The sequence below is a fragment of the Aethalodelphis obliquidens genome, unplaced genomic scaffold (assembly GCF_003676395.1).
Source record: "Aethalodelphis obliquidens isolate GAN/ISIS:26980383/991018 unplaced genomic scaffold, ASM367639v1 scaffold25, whole genome shotgun sequence".
NCBI lineage: Eukaryota > Metazoa > Chordata > Mammalia > Artiodactyla > Delphinidae > Aethalodelphis > Aethalodelphis obliquidens.
The window spans coordinates 11,527,742-11,542,872 of record NW_020837969.1 but is presented as its reverse complement, the minus strand read 5'-3'; the positions used below and the strand labels follow the sequence as shown (position 1 = coordinate 11,542,872).

The following is a 15,131-nucleotide window of genomic DNA, read 5'->3' as shown; positions in this document are numbered from 1 at the left end:
CTACTGCTGAGGATAGCGTCCCATCCTGGCTGTTTGTGGAGCCTAACCAGAGAACCCAGGCCCTGCGGTCCCTCTTACAGGCTCAACGTGGGCAGAGAACCAAGCCAGCCAACCTGTCTGAACACTGTCAGCCAGCAGCAACCCCCCGACCCAACAGGACCTCAGGGCCCAGGGCTCAGATAGTGGCCTTGCCCCAGAGTAAACACGCATAGCAAGCCCCATCTGCCTGAACACGTTAGCAGCTGACAGGTCCAGACACCCAGACTAAGCTGCTCAAGAACTGTCTCTAGCAAAGAATCTATAAGGCCTGGAAGAAGAACCCACTCACTCAAAAGCGCAGAAGACAACGTAAGGAGTCAAGCATCACGACAGCAGGTAAATGTCACACCACCAAAGGGAACTCAGAAAGCTCCAGTAACTGACCCAAAAGCCATGTGGTATCTGTGAACTACCAAAGGATTCAGAATAACCCTATTAACGAAGTTTAGTGAACCACAATAACAGACAACTAAATGAAATTAGGAAACAACACATGAACAAAACAGGAGTTCAAAAAAGAAGCAGACACCATCAAAACCAAAAAGAAAACCACACACCAGAAATCCTGGAACTGAAAAACAGTCACTGAGCTGAAAAATTTCAAGTGAGAGCTTCAAAAGTAGCCTTCACAATACAGAGAAACAACTGAAATGATCAGTGACCTGGAAGACAGGACAGCTGAAATTATCCAGTCAGAGGAGCAAAAAAAAAGAAAGAATGAGGAAAGCCAGAGGGACTTGTGCAACATAGTCAGAAACAACAATATCCACATTACAGCAATTCCAGGAGAAGATAAAGGGACAGAAAGTATATTTAAAGCAATAATGGCTGAAAATGTCTCAAGCCTGGGGAGAGAAATGGATATCCAGATCTATGAAACCCAAAGGACCCCAAATAGGTTGAACCTAAATACATCTACATTGAGACACACAATTAAATTGTTAAAAGTCAAAGACAAACAATTTTGAAAGCAGCAAGAGAAAAGAGACAAGTTACATACAAGGGAACGGGCTACCCTCCCCCAATAAAACTATGGAGAGATTTCTAAGAGAAACTTTTCAGGCCAGGAGAGGATGGGATGATATATTCAAAATATTTTTTTAATTATTAAAATTTTTACTTTATTTATTGAATTATAATTAACATACAATATTATAAAATGTTATAAAATACTAAAAGAAAAAACTGTCAACTAAGATTTCTATACCAGCAAAACTGTCCTTCAGAAATAAGGAGAGATAAAGACTCTGCCAAACAAACAAAAGCTGAGGGAGCTCATCAGCAAAATAAAAGGACTCTAATTAACATCATAAAGACAGGAAGGTAGTGTAAAACTCGCTAGTACAGGTAAATTTATAGTCAGAGTTAGAGTCTGTAATATGGTAGTAGTGGTGGTGCATAAATCACAACTCTAGCTTAAAAGTAGAAAAAAAGTACTAAAAATAGTCATAACTACAATAATCTGTCCTTGGATATACAACATAAAACATATGTAAACTATAATATCAGTAACCTAAAATGTGAGGGGGAGAAGAAATAGAAGTTAAATACCGCTTGCCAATGCAGGGGACACAGGTTCGATCCCTGGTCTGGGAAGATCCCACATGGCACGGAGCAACTAAGCCCGTGTGCCACAACTACTGCGCTCTAGAGCCCACAAGCCACAACTGCTGAAGCCCGTGTGCTGCAACTACTGAATGCTGCATGCTTTAGGGCCTACGTGCCACAACTACTGAAGCCCGTGTGCCTAGAGCCCATGCTCTGCAACAAGAGAAGCCACTGCAATGAGAAGCCCGAGCGCCACAACGAAGAGCAGTCCCCACTCGCCGCAACTAGAGAAAGCCCGCACGCAGCAACAAAGACCCAAGGCAGCCAAAAAACAAACAAAAACCACAACAAAAGAGAGCAGGATAAAAAGCAAGTAACAATGGATCTATGACATAGCCAGAAAGAAATTAACAAAGTGTCTTGCCTATCAATAATTAAATTTAAATGCACTAAAGTTTCCAATCAAAAGACACAAAATGACTGAATGGATTAAAAAAAAAACAAGACCCAACAATATGCTTCCTACGAAGAGACTCACTTTAGCCTTAAAGACACACATAGGCTGAGAGTGAATGGATGATGGGAAAAGATACTTCAAGACAAAATAGACTTTACAAATGGTAAAGAGGGACAAAGGCGGCCATTATATAATGATAAAGGGGTCAGTCCATCAAGAAGACACAATTAATATTTATGTACCCAACCCTGGAGCGCATAAATGTATAAAGTAAAAACTAACAGACCTAAGGGAATTCCCTGGCAGTCCAGTGGTTAGGACTCAGCTCTTTCACTGCTAAGGGCCTGGGTCTGATCCCTGGTTGGGGAACTAAGACCCCACAAGTCACGCAGTGTGGCCAAAAAAGCAAAACAAAACTAACAGAGCTAAGAAGAGAAATAAACTGCAATACAGTAATAGCTGGGGAATGGAATACCCCACTCTCAGCAATGGATGTACATCATCCAGAGAATCAATATGGAAACAGTGAGTCTGAACAACACTATAGATGAAATGAACCTAACAGACACATGCAGAACATTCTATATAGCATGACAGCAAAATACACGTTCTTTCCAGCACACATGGAATGTTTTCTATGACAGACCATATGTTAGGCCACAAAACAAGTCTGAGCAAATTCAAGAAGGCTGAAAGCATGGTAAGTATCTTCTCTGACCACAACATATACCATCAGTAAGAGGAGGAAATCTGGAAACTGCATGAATACATGGAAACTAAACAAGCCTCTCTTGAACAACCCACAGGTCAAAGAAGATATTAAAGGGGAAATAAAACTATTATCTGGAGACAAACAAAAATGGAAACACAGCATACTAAAACTTACAGATGCAATGAAAGCAGTTCTAAGAGACAAGTTCACACAGAAACAAGGAAGATCCCAAGTAACACAACTCTGTGCTTCAGGGAAGTAGGAAAAAAAGAACGAACTGAGCCCAAAGTTAGTAGAATAAAGAAAATGATAAAGAGAAGAAATAAATGAAATAGAGAACAAGAAAATGATAGAAAGATTTATAAAACTAAGAGTTGGTTCTTTGAAAACATAAACAAAATTGACAAACCTTTATCTAGACTCCCCAGGGAAAACAGAACCAAAATCAACAAAATTCTAAATGAAAGAAACATTACAATTGATACCATGTAAATATAAGGATCATAAGAAGCTACTATGAAATTACAACTCATATCACAGAGAAACAAACAACCATAAGAGAATACTATGAACAGTTACATGCCAACAAACTGGACTACCAAGATGAAATGGAAAGATTCTCAGAAACATAACCTACTGAGACTGAATAAGAAGAAATATAAAATCCGAACAGACCATTTACTAGTAAGGAAATTGAATCAGTAATTTAAAAAATCTCCCAATGAAGAGAAGTCCAGGACCAGAGAGCTTCACTGGTGAATTTTATCAAACATTTAAAGAAGAATTAACATTAATTTTTCTCAAACTCTTCCAGAAAATCGGAGAGGAACACTTGTAAACTCATTTTTCAAGGCCAGAATTATCCTGATACCAAAGTCAGAAAAGAACAGTGCAAGAAAAGAAAAATTATAGGCAGGCCAATTTTCCTGATGAACACAGATGCAAAAATTCTCAATACTAGCAAACCAAATTCAGCAGCACATTAAAAGGATCATTCACCATGATCGAGTGGGATTTCCCTGGGATGCAAAGATGGTTGAAACACACAAATCAAATAAGTGTGATACATCACATTAATAGAACGAAAGGAAAGAAATACCATCTCAGTAGATGCAGAAAAGGCATTTGACAAAATTTTCAACATTCAGGATAAAAACTCTTAAGTATGGAAGGAACATACCTCAGCATAATAAAGACTACAGATGAAAAGCCCACAGCTAACATCATACTCAATGATGAAAGGTCGAAAACTTTTCCCCTAAGATCAGGAACAAGACAAGGCTGTCCACTCTCACCACTCCTATTCAATACAGTACTTACTGGAAGTCCTAGCCAGAGCAGTCAGGCCAGAGAAATAGAGAGTATCAGAATTGGAAAGGAAGAAGGAAAACTGTTTCTATTTGCAGAATCCATGATTTTATATACAGAAAATCCTAATGACTCCACCAAAAAAAACCTGTTAGAACTAATCAATAAAGTCAGTAAAGCTGCAGGTTACAAAATTAACATTCAGGACTTCCCTGGTGGTGCAGTGGTTAATAATCCGCCTGCCAGTGCAGGGGACACGGGTTTGAGCCCTGTTCCGGGAAGATTCCACATGCCACAGAGCAACTAAGCCCATGCGCCACAACTACTGAGCCTGCACTCTAGAGCCCGCGAGCTGTAACTACTGAGCCCTTGTGCCACAACTACCGAAGCCCACATGCCTAGAGCCCGTGCTCCACAACAAGAGAAGCCACTGCGATAAGAAGCCCACACACCGCAGCAAAGAGTAGCCCCCACTCACCTCAACTAGAGAACACCTGCGCACAGCAACGAAGACCCAACACAGCCCAAAATAGAAATAAATAAATAAATTTAAAACATTAACATTCAAAAATTGGTACCATTTCTACAAGCTAACAATAAATTATGTGAAAAAGAAAGATACCATTTACAATGGCATCTAAAACATAAAATACTTAGGAATAAATTTAAGCAAGGAAGTCAAAGATCTCTACACTGAAAACTACAAGACATTGATGAAAAAGATACAGATAAATGGAAACGTATCCCATGTTCATGGGTTGGAAGAATTAATATTGTTAAAATGTCCATACTACCCAAAGCCATCTCTAGATTCAATGCAATCCCTATTGAGATTCTAATGGCATTTTTTACAGAAGTGGAAAAAACATAAACAATCCTAAAATGTGTATGGAACCATAATAGACCTTGAATAGCTAAAGTAATCCTGAGAAAGAAGAACAAAGCAAAAGGCATCACACTTCTTGATTTCAAGCTATACTATAAAGCTATAGTCATCAAAACAGTATGGTACTGGCATAAAAACTGACACATAGATCAATGGAACAGAGAGCCCAGAAATATACCCATGCATATACAGTCAACTAATACTTGACAAGGGAGCCAAGAATATTCAATGGAGAAAAGACAGTCTCTTCAATAAATGGTCATGGGAAAGCCAGACAGCCACATACATGCAGAAGAGTGAAATTGGACCCCTATCTTACACCATTCACAGAAATTAACTTGAAACAGATTAAAGACGTAAATGTAAGACTGGAAACCATAAAACTCCTAAAAGAAATAAGAAAATAAAGCTCTTTGACATAGGTCTTGGCAATGATTTTTTTGGGGAAATCACCACTAAAGCACAAGCAACAAAATAAAAAATAAACAAGTGGGATGACATCAGACAAATAAGCTTCTGCACAGCGAAAGAAACCATCAACAAAGTGAAAAGACAACCTACAGAATGAGAAAAAATATTTGCAAACTATATACCAGATAATATCCAAAATATTTGAAGAACTCATACGACTCAATAACAACAACAAAAAGCAAACAATATGGTGTAGAAATAGGCAGAGGATCTGACTAGAAAATTTTCAAAAGAAGACATACAGGTCGCCAACAGGTACACGAAAAGGTCCTCAACGTCTCTAATCATGAGGGAAATGAAAATCAGAACCATAAGGAGATATCACCTCACACCTGTCAGAATGGCCATCATCAGACAGACAAGAAGTAACAAGTGTTGGTGAGGGTGTGGAGAAAAGGGAGCCCTCGTGCACTGTTGGTGGGAATGTAGATTGGTGCAGCCACTGTGGAGAACAGCGTGGAGGTTCCTCAAAAATATTAAAAATAAAAACTACCATATGACCCAGCAGTTCCACTTTTGGGTATTAATCTAAAGGAAACAAAAATACTAACTCAAAAAGATATATGTACCCCTATGTTCACAGCAGCACTATTTACAACAGCCAAGATATGGAAACAACCTAAGTGTCCGTCGGCAGATGAACAGATAAAATGTGGCATATAGGGCTTCCCTGGTGGCGCAGTGGTTGAGAGTCCGCCTGCTAATGCAGGGGACAGGAGTTCGTGCCCCGGTCCGGGAAGATCCCACATGCCGTGGAGTGGCTGGGCCCATGAGCCATGGCCACTGAGCCTGCACGTCCAGAGCCTGTGCTCCTCAACGAGGCCACAGCAGTGAGAGGCCCGCGTACCGCAAAAAAAAAAAAAAAAAAAAGCAGCATATATATAATGGAACATTACTCAGCCATAAAAAAAATAAAATAAAATCCTGCCTTTTGTGACAGCATGGATGGACCTGAGGACATTATGCTATGGAAAATAAGTGAGAAAGAGAAAGACAAATGCCATATGATCTCAGTTATCAATGGAATCTTGAAAAAAAATTAATTTGTGGTTACCAGAGGAGAGTGGGTGGAATTGGGGGAAGGTGGTCAAATGGCACAAACTTACAGTTATAAGGTAAACAAGTATCGGCCGTGTGCGTGATGACACGGACGGCAATGTTGTAATGTGCATTCGAAAGCTGTTAAGAGAAGGCTGTTAAGAGCTCATCACAAGGAAAATAATGTTTCCTTTTTTTGTATCTATGAGACCACGGATGTTAGCTAAATTTATTGTTGTCCTCCTTTCGAAATACATGTAAGTCGTCACTATGCTGTACATCTGAAAGTTATTCAGCACTGTGTGTCAGTTATATCTCCTAAAACTGGAAAAAAGCAAACTAACTAGACCTGTGAACTTCGTCTCTTTGGATCTGGAAAATAGAACCTTATCTGACCAAGTTAAACACTCTAAGCTGCCATCCCTCCAACTCGGTCTCACAGTTTGTAATCTTAAAATATTGAACAAGGGGCTTCCCTGGTGGCGCAGTGGTTGGGAGACCACCTGCCGATGCAGGGGACACGGGTTCGTGCCCCGGTCCAGGAGGATCCCACATGCCGCGGAGCGGCTGGGCCCATGGGCCATGGCCGCTGAGCCTGCGCGTCCGGAGCCTGTGCTCCACAACGGGAGAGGCCGCAGCAGTGAGAGGCCCGCGTACCACAAAAAAAAAAAAAAAGACTTCCCCAAAACACAAGCCGAGAAAAAACCAAGCACAAAACTTCATTACCTAAAAAAAAAAAAAAAAGAACAAAATGTCTCTAAGTTAAAGACCAAAATATAGTACCATTTGCATTTACTCTTGTTTTTCCTCAAATATAAAGCTTTAAGTGCTTTAATTATCCAAATGTGACAGATGCAAGTTTCTCATCTCAGATTTTTCTGGCAAAGCGTGTAACCGAGTTATTAGAAGTGTCTGATTATACGTGCACTGTGAGAAAGCATTAGCTACCTGCCCCCAGGCTGCCAGGGCAACTCTTGGTCCAAAAGAGGATCAAAACACAAATTTTACCCGAGCAAGAAAAATTACATGCAAACTGCATGGTGATAAATGAGATGCGCCATTTCAGTGATGGGGGCGAAGGAAATGTTATGCCAAGATATCTCTGAAAATCAGAAACAAATGCAAGGGATGAGGAGGAAGAACACAACCTAGTGCCCTGCTGGGTTCTGTGGAGGCCACATAACCTGAGGGTACTGGTCCAGTCCAGATCCCACGGCATATGAATGCTTTAATAAAAGCAATTATTTTTTAAAGGTATTAAAGGTCAAACATCAGGAGAAAAATGTTACTCTTCCTTAGGTCAGGCATCCCAGTCTTTCAGCAGGAAAACACTGCTGTCACCCCGCATGGGTGGAGTTCAGCTTCAGTGTCATGGTCGTCTGCACCAGGTGACATTACTGCAGTGCTGTCACCCCACAGTCATCCGCCCGGGAGTGCGCTTCCTTGCGTGGATCAAAGAGGTCAACGCATAGCGCCGGCCGCCTGAAGCCAGAGGCCACGCGCTGTGTCAGGGCAGAGCCCAACTCGAGTCATCCTGTCGGCGGGCTAAGGGCCATCACTGCCCCAGGAAGGGCTCGGATCCGTGTCGGGAAGCTGCTTTGGAGTGAAAAGTACTCAGGTTGGGCAGTGTGGGGTGGCTTGGGGCCGGGCGGGAGCCTCCCCAGAGCCCCCCCCCTCAGCACCCCAACTCTGCCTGGGGACTCTGGAGGCAGTGGGTGCTGTGGGCATGACTTCCAAGCCACAAACCAGGGCCGAGGCCCTGCCCTCAGTACCCCGCACGGGAAGGGGCTCAGTCTGGTGTGTCCCAAAGGACAGCGACGGCCAAGGTTCTGAATAAAATGTAATTTAAAAAGCCTAATTTCCTAACCCTTCTAAATTTTAGAACTCACAACCACTTTATGTTTAAACACTGAATTCATTGAGAAACTGGTAATCCTGGAGGAAACTGATTTCACAACCCAATCCAGGCCTCTAGGTCAAGCTGTGAAACCAAAGGCCCCGTCGCCAGACTAGAGCTCTCGGCTCTGGGAGAATTGCTACGGGGCCTTCACAGGCTCACAGACGCATGAGGTGAAGAGGTCTGAGAAGAAGGTGGTCCCGCCACTGATGGCAGAGACAGAAATGGGAGGGAGGGCGTGGGAGCAGCCACGGGTGTGAAGGGGGACCAGGGGGACGGGGGCCGGCGTGAGGCCGAGGGGACACCCGGCCCTCAGCCCTGCCCATCAGACACTGTGCAGCACAGGGAATGTAGCCAGTATTTTATGATGACTATACATGGAGTATAACCTTTAAAAACTGGATCACTGTGTTGCCCACCTGTAACTCATATAATATCGTACATCACCTGTATCTCAAAAAACCCTTCATATGACACACACACTTCAGGCACACTCTTCAGACCTGAGGCAGGACGACACCTGCTGAGGACCTGTGGGTAACAGAGGCACCTGCGCCCTCCCCGTCCCCATCCCGGGTAGAGTGAGGCAGGCCTGCTGGCTGGACCGTGTCCCTGTGCTTTCCCTCTGCCCAACGCAGGGACACAGCGGTTCCTCCACTAGTGCACTGAGCTTTAGGGACGGCTGGGGTGAGCCGAGGGCCTTCCGTTCCCTGGACTGAACCCGACCAGAGGCAGCCTCTCCGCAGCCGGAGGCTCTGCATCCATCCGGCTGACAGTTTATCTGTCGGGATGGCACTCACCAAAGAGCTGTACACAAACTCCTGGGACTAAGGAGAGAAACAGCTAAGGCTTCACGCGGCTTGCTCTGGAAACTACATTCTCTGTACAACGGTCTGCCGTGGAAATGCTCCTTGGTGGGGACGTGCACTTGTTCTGGAGTGTGCAACGTTACAGCTGCGTTCGCCAATAGTAACAAACACATGTAGTAGTTTCTAAAATATGAAAAATGTTCCTGATCAACCACCAATTAAACTTTGGTCACTTGGTTGGTTTGGTCAATTGTTCAACAATGTTTAAATCTTTCAAATACCCTAATCATTTGACAGTCAACTAAATTATTCATGCTAATGGAAGAAAAGAGAGGTTCGTGATTCAGAGCAAAGTGCATCTTTGTGCTGAAAGCATGAGCAGGAAAATACACTGCCGAGTCCCGAGGGGGGCGACCCGAACGCCTGTCTGCTGAGGCCTCATTAGGCAGACGCGGTGCATCCACACCTGGGGGCAGAAGGGGCCGCAGGGACTAACACCGACCAACCAGCAAGATGCCAGCGGTGCTACCAGCTGCCTGTACAGATCTGGGGACACACACACTCTTTGTACTTAGGACATCTGGGCATGCATGTGTGTACTGACGTCCTTCTGTGTTTAGATGTGTTACATGCAGACAGGATCTCTAGAGGGAAGAGCAAAAACTGTGAACTGGAGAACTGGGTGGCAGGCAGACACTTGACTCAACGTGTCCCCTTTAGTACAGCTACAGTTGCAGACCATGTGTCCTAGTCGGAGAGAGCAGGGAACAGGGCATCCCTGAAGGGCTGGCTGGCGGGGGCCGAGGCGGGAGGAGGCCCCAGGAAACTAAAAGGCAGACGGTGGACAGAAAGAGTACGAGGTGTTACCAAGCAGATACTGAGTCTTCTGGGAGGAGGAGACCTCAGTGCGACAGGGCAAGTTGCCAGATAGAAACTGACGCAGGGCAGAGCTCAGCCAGAGTCAGGGTGCGACCCAGCTAAGATGGGTTTCATGAGGAAAAGCAAGAGCACGGCTGAGGGGTTTCCAGCATCAAAGACAGACATGCAGTGGCCACAGCAGCAGCCCCCAGTTCAGAACAGAGCTCCCCGCTGGGGGGACCACGCCTCCCAGATGCTGTGGAAAGGAACACGTGCAGCAGTGCATTCTCAGGTGTCGGAAAACGTCTGATCCACAGCAGAGGCCACTGAGGGCACGTGGGATTCTGCCCCGTAGGTAACAGGTCAAATAAAACACATCTCAACCCCGTGCCCGTGGGAAACGTCTCCCTAATGCTGCAGAAAAGACTGCTCTGAAAAGTGCTTCCCTCTGAAACCCAGAAGCAAAGAGTAAACAGTTTATACACACAGGGGCCAGTCTCTACAGAGGCCGCATTCTACAGAATCTCTCTCTGCCACATAGGATAAGCACTGAGCTTGGAAACCTGCAGGCAGGTGTCTTGAGAGAGAGCTTCAACATTAAAAAGGGTAACTTCTGAGACCAGAACTCATGGTGGGGAGGGGAGAAATGGGTACTGCTTCTTTTATTTAATTGTAAACTGTACAGTTCTTTCCGAATTTGAAAAACAAAAAAACAAGCTATTTTTCTAGGAAAGATTGCAAAAGTTTTTGGATTTTTAATGATAAAAATCCAAAGTCCTCAATATAAAGAGTTTTATAAAACAATTAAAAAAAAATCAAAACAACCCAGTAGGAAAATGGGCAAAACGAAAGAAAACAGGATCTTCTCTGACTAGGGAAGGCCGAGTATATGGGAGAAGCTTGGTCATGTGACCAGGTCTTCAGCTCAGGAGACACAGGACCCGGTCAGGCGAGCCTTCTGTTCTACAGCCAGAGAGAAGGGGAGGACCCGTGGCCTGAAATGACTTGGATCTTCTGTCATTAAACAGCTCCCAGCAGCTCTGTGCCCCCACCCCGCCCTGCCGGCAGCCCTCGGCCTTTCCTGGTGCCCGAGACGCTGTCTTCTGCATAACATGCCCTTCTTTTCCTTCAGTTTTCTTTCGCTCGTTTAGCCTTGGGGTGCAGCCATGAAGTGTTATTAAAAGTCCTGAAGCTAGAAATAAGTCCCCAGATGAGGTGCGAAATGAGATCTCTTCAGGAGGCACAGGACCGTGGGCGCTGTCCCCACAGAGGCGGCCCGGGTCTCTGCACCTGCCCTGGATCTGCACACCCTTGGCCACCACCTTCTTATCACCCAAGCGTCTCAGGAGGAGAAGCTCAGTACTCGGCCCTCCCGCAAACACTCCCCGTTCACACTCCTGGTTCACTGACTTCTTTGTGCTCTACTATCTCAGGAAGTGAACACAGAGATCTTGGAATGTTTAAATTCTAACACACCAAAAACTATTCAAACACAGACAGTGGTTAAGACAAAAGAACTCTGCTCCTGGCTTCTGCACATTTCAGAACCAAACGTAATAAGTTCATTCAGAGCTTTTAAGCTGCATTTTTAATCATTTCCCATTCTGAAAAACTTCCACCTTATGTCCTTTTTAAAAGAGCTATTTGAAAACTAACTGGCTAATTGTATATTAATAGTGGTAATTACTTATTTAGAGCAGGATTTAGAGAGTGGGGAAAAGGGAATTTTTCCTTCCCACACCAAATTTTTTAACAGAGTATTTACCCAAAATAAAACTTAACCTTAAATGATTACTTAAATACTCAATTTATGTAACCAATATAAATTACAACCTTCATATAATCTTGTAGGCCTGATGAAAACAAACATTAATTAATACATGTGGAGTACTTATGTAACTGGAAAATCCAAGCCCATACACACTGCCCACTACAACCTTCCTTGGTACAAACTGTGCAGCAGGTTTGCCAAGTGCTGAGAGGGACTAATCCAGTCGGAGCGTTAACCGTTCCACACAAATCCACGCACCCCAGGCGCTAAGTGCTAATCGGCTTTAATAACAGGCTCATTATGCAGGCCCTCTGCTAAGACTCCAGGGCCGAAGGGCCTTCAGGAGGGAGAAATGCTATTCGTCAGCACATGGAAGGCCATGGTCTAAATGTATGTTTCCCCACAAAATTCACATGTTGGAATCCTAAACCCTGATGTGATGGTGTTAGGAGGGGGGTCTTTGGGAAGGTGACCAGGTCCTGAGGGTGGAGCCCTCGTGCTGGGATTAGTGCCCTTAGAAAAGAGACCCCGAGAGCTTCCTCAGCCCTTCCTCCACAGCCAGAAGCCTACAGCCAGGAAGGGGTCCTCACCAGAGCTGCGAGAAACGAATTTCTGCTGTTTAAGCCACCCAGTCTGTGGTGTTTAGTTATAGCAGCCTGATCACACTAAGACAAAGACGCTTAAAAGAAACTGGAAAAAGCAATCCCAGTGAAGAAACATAATCCACCACTTTGCCAACCAAGATCCAAAATATGGGGATTTTTTTTGCTAGAAATATTTCAGACGGATGAACTTAACCTGTTGCCAGAGGCCAAAGGAAAATTCCATCTACTCCCACCCACTTCCAACCTCTGAATATCCTCTTCATTCACAGCAATGGGAATAAAAAAGCTGCCGAAATCCAGTACCATCAGATAACCAGGACATCAACAGGCTTAGGTTGAGAAGAAATAAAAATGATTACTCACAAAGCCCAGCCTTCTGCATAGCAGCACAGAAATCACGCAAGGAAGTGTGCACACCCTCCAGTGAAGAGGCCTGGGAGGAGGAGGCCTCGCCAGGGAGCATCGGGGCCAGGAGAGCTAGAAACCCGATCCCAGGCCCCAAGTGGGGATGCCGCCCTCCCGCTCCCTCTGCAGCTGGCCTTCCTGCCAGCCCCCCTCCCCCTGCCTATGGTCCCAGGAGGAGGGGCAGGCTCCAATGCACGTGGTCTCAGCTCCAGGTCTCCTTGGCCCGGAGGGTAGCCGTTCCCACGCTTCACCCTCGTGTGGCGAGGCCGCTGCCCCACCTTCACACGCGGGCAGCAGGCTATTTGCACTTCCCTCCGGCCCCTGATAGCACCACCACCGCCGCTGTCCCGGCCCTTCCTGCTCTGCCGCCGCGGGCCTCTGTCCTAAGAAAGGCCAGCTTGGCCACCTCCTCGAGGCCATTCAGCTCTCACCACCAGAGAGGGGTGCCAGTGAGCCACCAGCAGCGGGCACGGCAGGAAGGGAAGGCTGATGGAGGGCCCGGTTCCCGTCTTCCTCCCAGGCTCCCGTGTGGGTTACATGCCTGGTTTCCAGGGCAGAAGTGACAGAACAGCCCATAATCCTACCAGAAATTTAGATTCAGTTCTCCACTCCCACAGCGGGATGAGAAGCTAAACATCGTTAACCATATAACAATCACATAATCATCAGGTATTCTAAAATTTTAGGTATTTGCAGTCATACTACTAAAAATAGTAGTAAGAACCTAACTTGTTTTAAGTGTCAAAACAGAGCAATTACAAATTGCATAAAGATGCCAATAAACACATGTAAAAATCAGACCAAAGGTAGCTAGTGTTTATAAGTCACGGCAGTATTCTAAGTTACTACCGCAAAAATAAACTTAAAGGTAGACGAGTATATGTAAGAGCCAGAGATAAGAATCAATAGATAAAAGAAAAAAACTCTCATCTTAACTCAATCCCTCATTCCTTTTTAAAATTATTTGAGACATATAACTCACTAAATGGCACTGATCCTAAACACTGATTTTAAACAGTGGCTCCTGAACTGACGGTAAACGACGGGTCCAGCCTCGGAGCAGAGCTGCGCGCGCAATCACCACGTTGCTGAAGCGTGGCGGCCGCTGTGTCCTCTCTGCACAGGCCTGGCGAACGCCAGAAACAGCAAAAGTAACAGGACTTTCACCCCGTGCACTCCCAGCCTCCATTCACTTCTGTACCAAACACTTCCCATGAGAAGGAAGAGGAGTGGAGGATTTGACTTCCGCCAAGAGATGAGCAAAACGAGAAACGGAGCCAGCACACGCGGGGGGGGGGGGGGGCACGCTGCCCCCGCCCCCGCACGACACAAGGGGGGGGGGTCACGCTGCCCCTGCCCCTGCACGAGCAACACCCACTTAGGCGGGCTTTACAAATTAAAGCAAGTATCAGCCTCCACCACGAAGGCCTGAAGAGACCAGGACCCACTCCCCAGTGAAACTACTGAAATGTGTAAACAAACAAAACCACAACCATTAAAAGCCTCTGGAAATGCTCCTTAGGGTGAAGAGTAAACGAAGAAATATCTACTCAAGAAAATCGACGAATATTTGAAAATCCAGAAATTAAGAAAATGTACAAAAGGCAAGCAAGCATTGGTGGCATTTGAACCTGACCATGGCCCCTGGGCCCCCAGCTGCACCCCCAGCTGCAGCCAGCAGCACTGAGCCTGCTCTCCCCCAGGCCCCAGGCAGGGTTCAGGGCTTCTGCATTTCTCATCCCGAGGCTCCCGAGGTGAGGGCTCCCTCCTTCCATCCAGCCCCCACTCAGCAGACAGAGGCTCACCCTGGGTATGGAACACTGGAAACCCTGGACCCTGGTCTCCGGGTCCAGCTCACGCAGTGGCAGCTACTACGCACCAGGAGACCCCAGGCTGCTCCCCACTCCCACTAGCGCTCAGTTCCTAGAGTGGGGTGCCACTCAGAGAAGCTTGTCGTGGTCTCCACCCCAGCTCCAGAGCCCTGGCTCAGAGACCCTGCCAGGGGAAAGCAGGACACGAGATGCTGTGAGCCAGCAAGAGCTTTGGAGCCATGGAAGGGCTCCTCCCAAAGGCACCAACTTCATTTGTGACACAGCACAGGGGAGGGTGCTCTGAAGAGCAGGGGGAGGTGGAGAAAGGTAATCAAGAAAAGACTTGAGGGCTTCCCTAGTGGCGCAGTGGTTGAGAGTCCGCCTGCCGATGCAGGGGACACGGGTTCGTGCCCTGGTCCGGGAGGATCCCACATGCCGCGGAGCGGCTGGGCCCGTGAGCCATGGCCGCTGAGCCTGCGTGTCCGGAGCCTGTGCTCCGCAAGGGGAGAGGCCACA

The 15,131-nt window shown here is 46.0% G+C and overlaps 1 protein-coding gene across 1 annotated transcript in view; it reads right to left on the bottom strand.

Annotated features, from left to right (window-relative positions):
• The window catches only part of TDRP (testis development related protein), a 50,080-nt gene that overhangs the window by 5,561 nt on the left and 29,388 nt on the right, over positions 1 to 15,131 (bottom strand). The window lies entirely within an intron of this gene.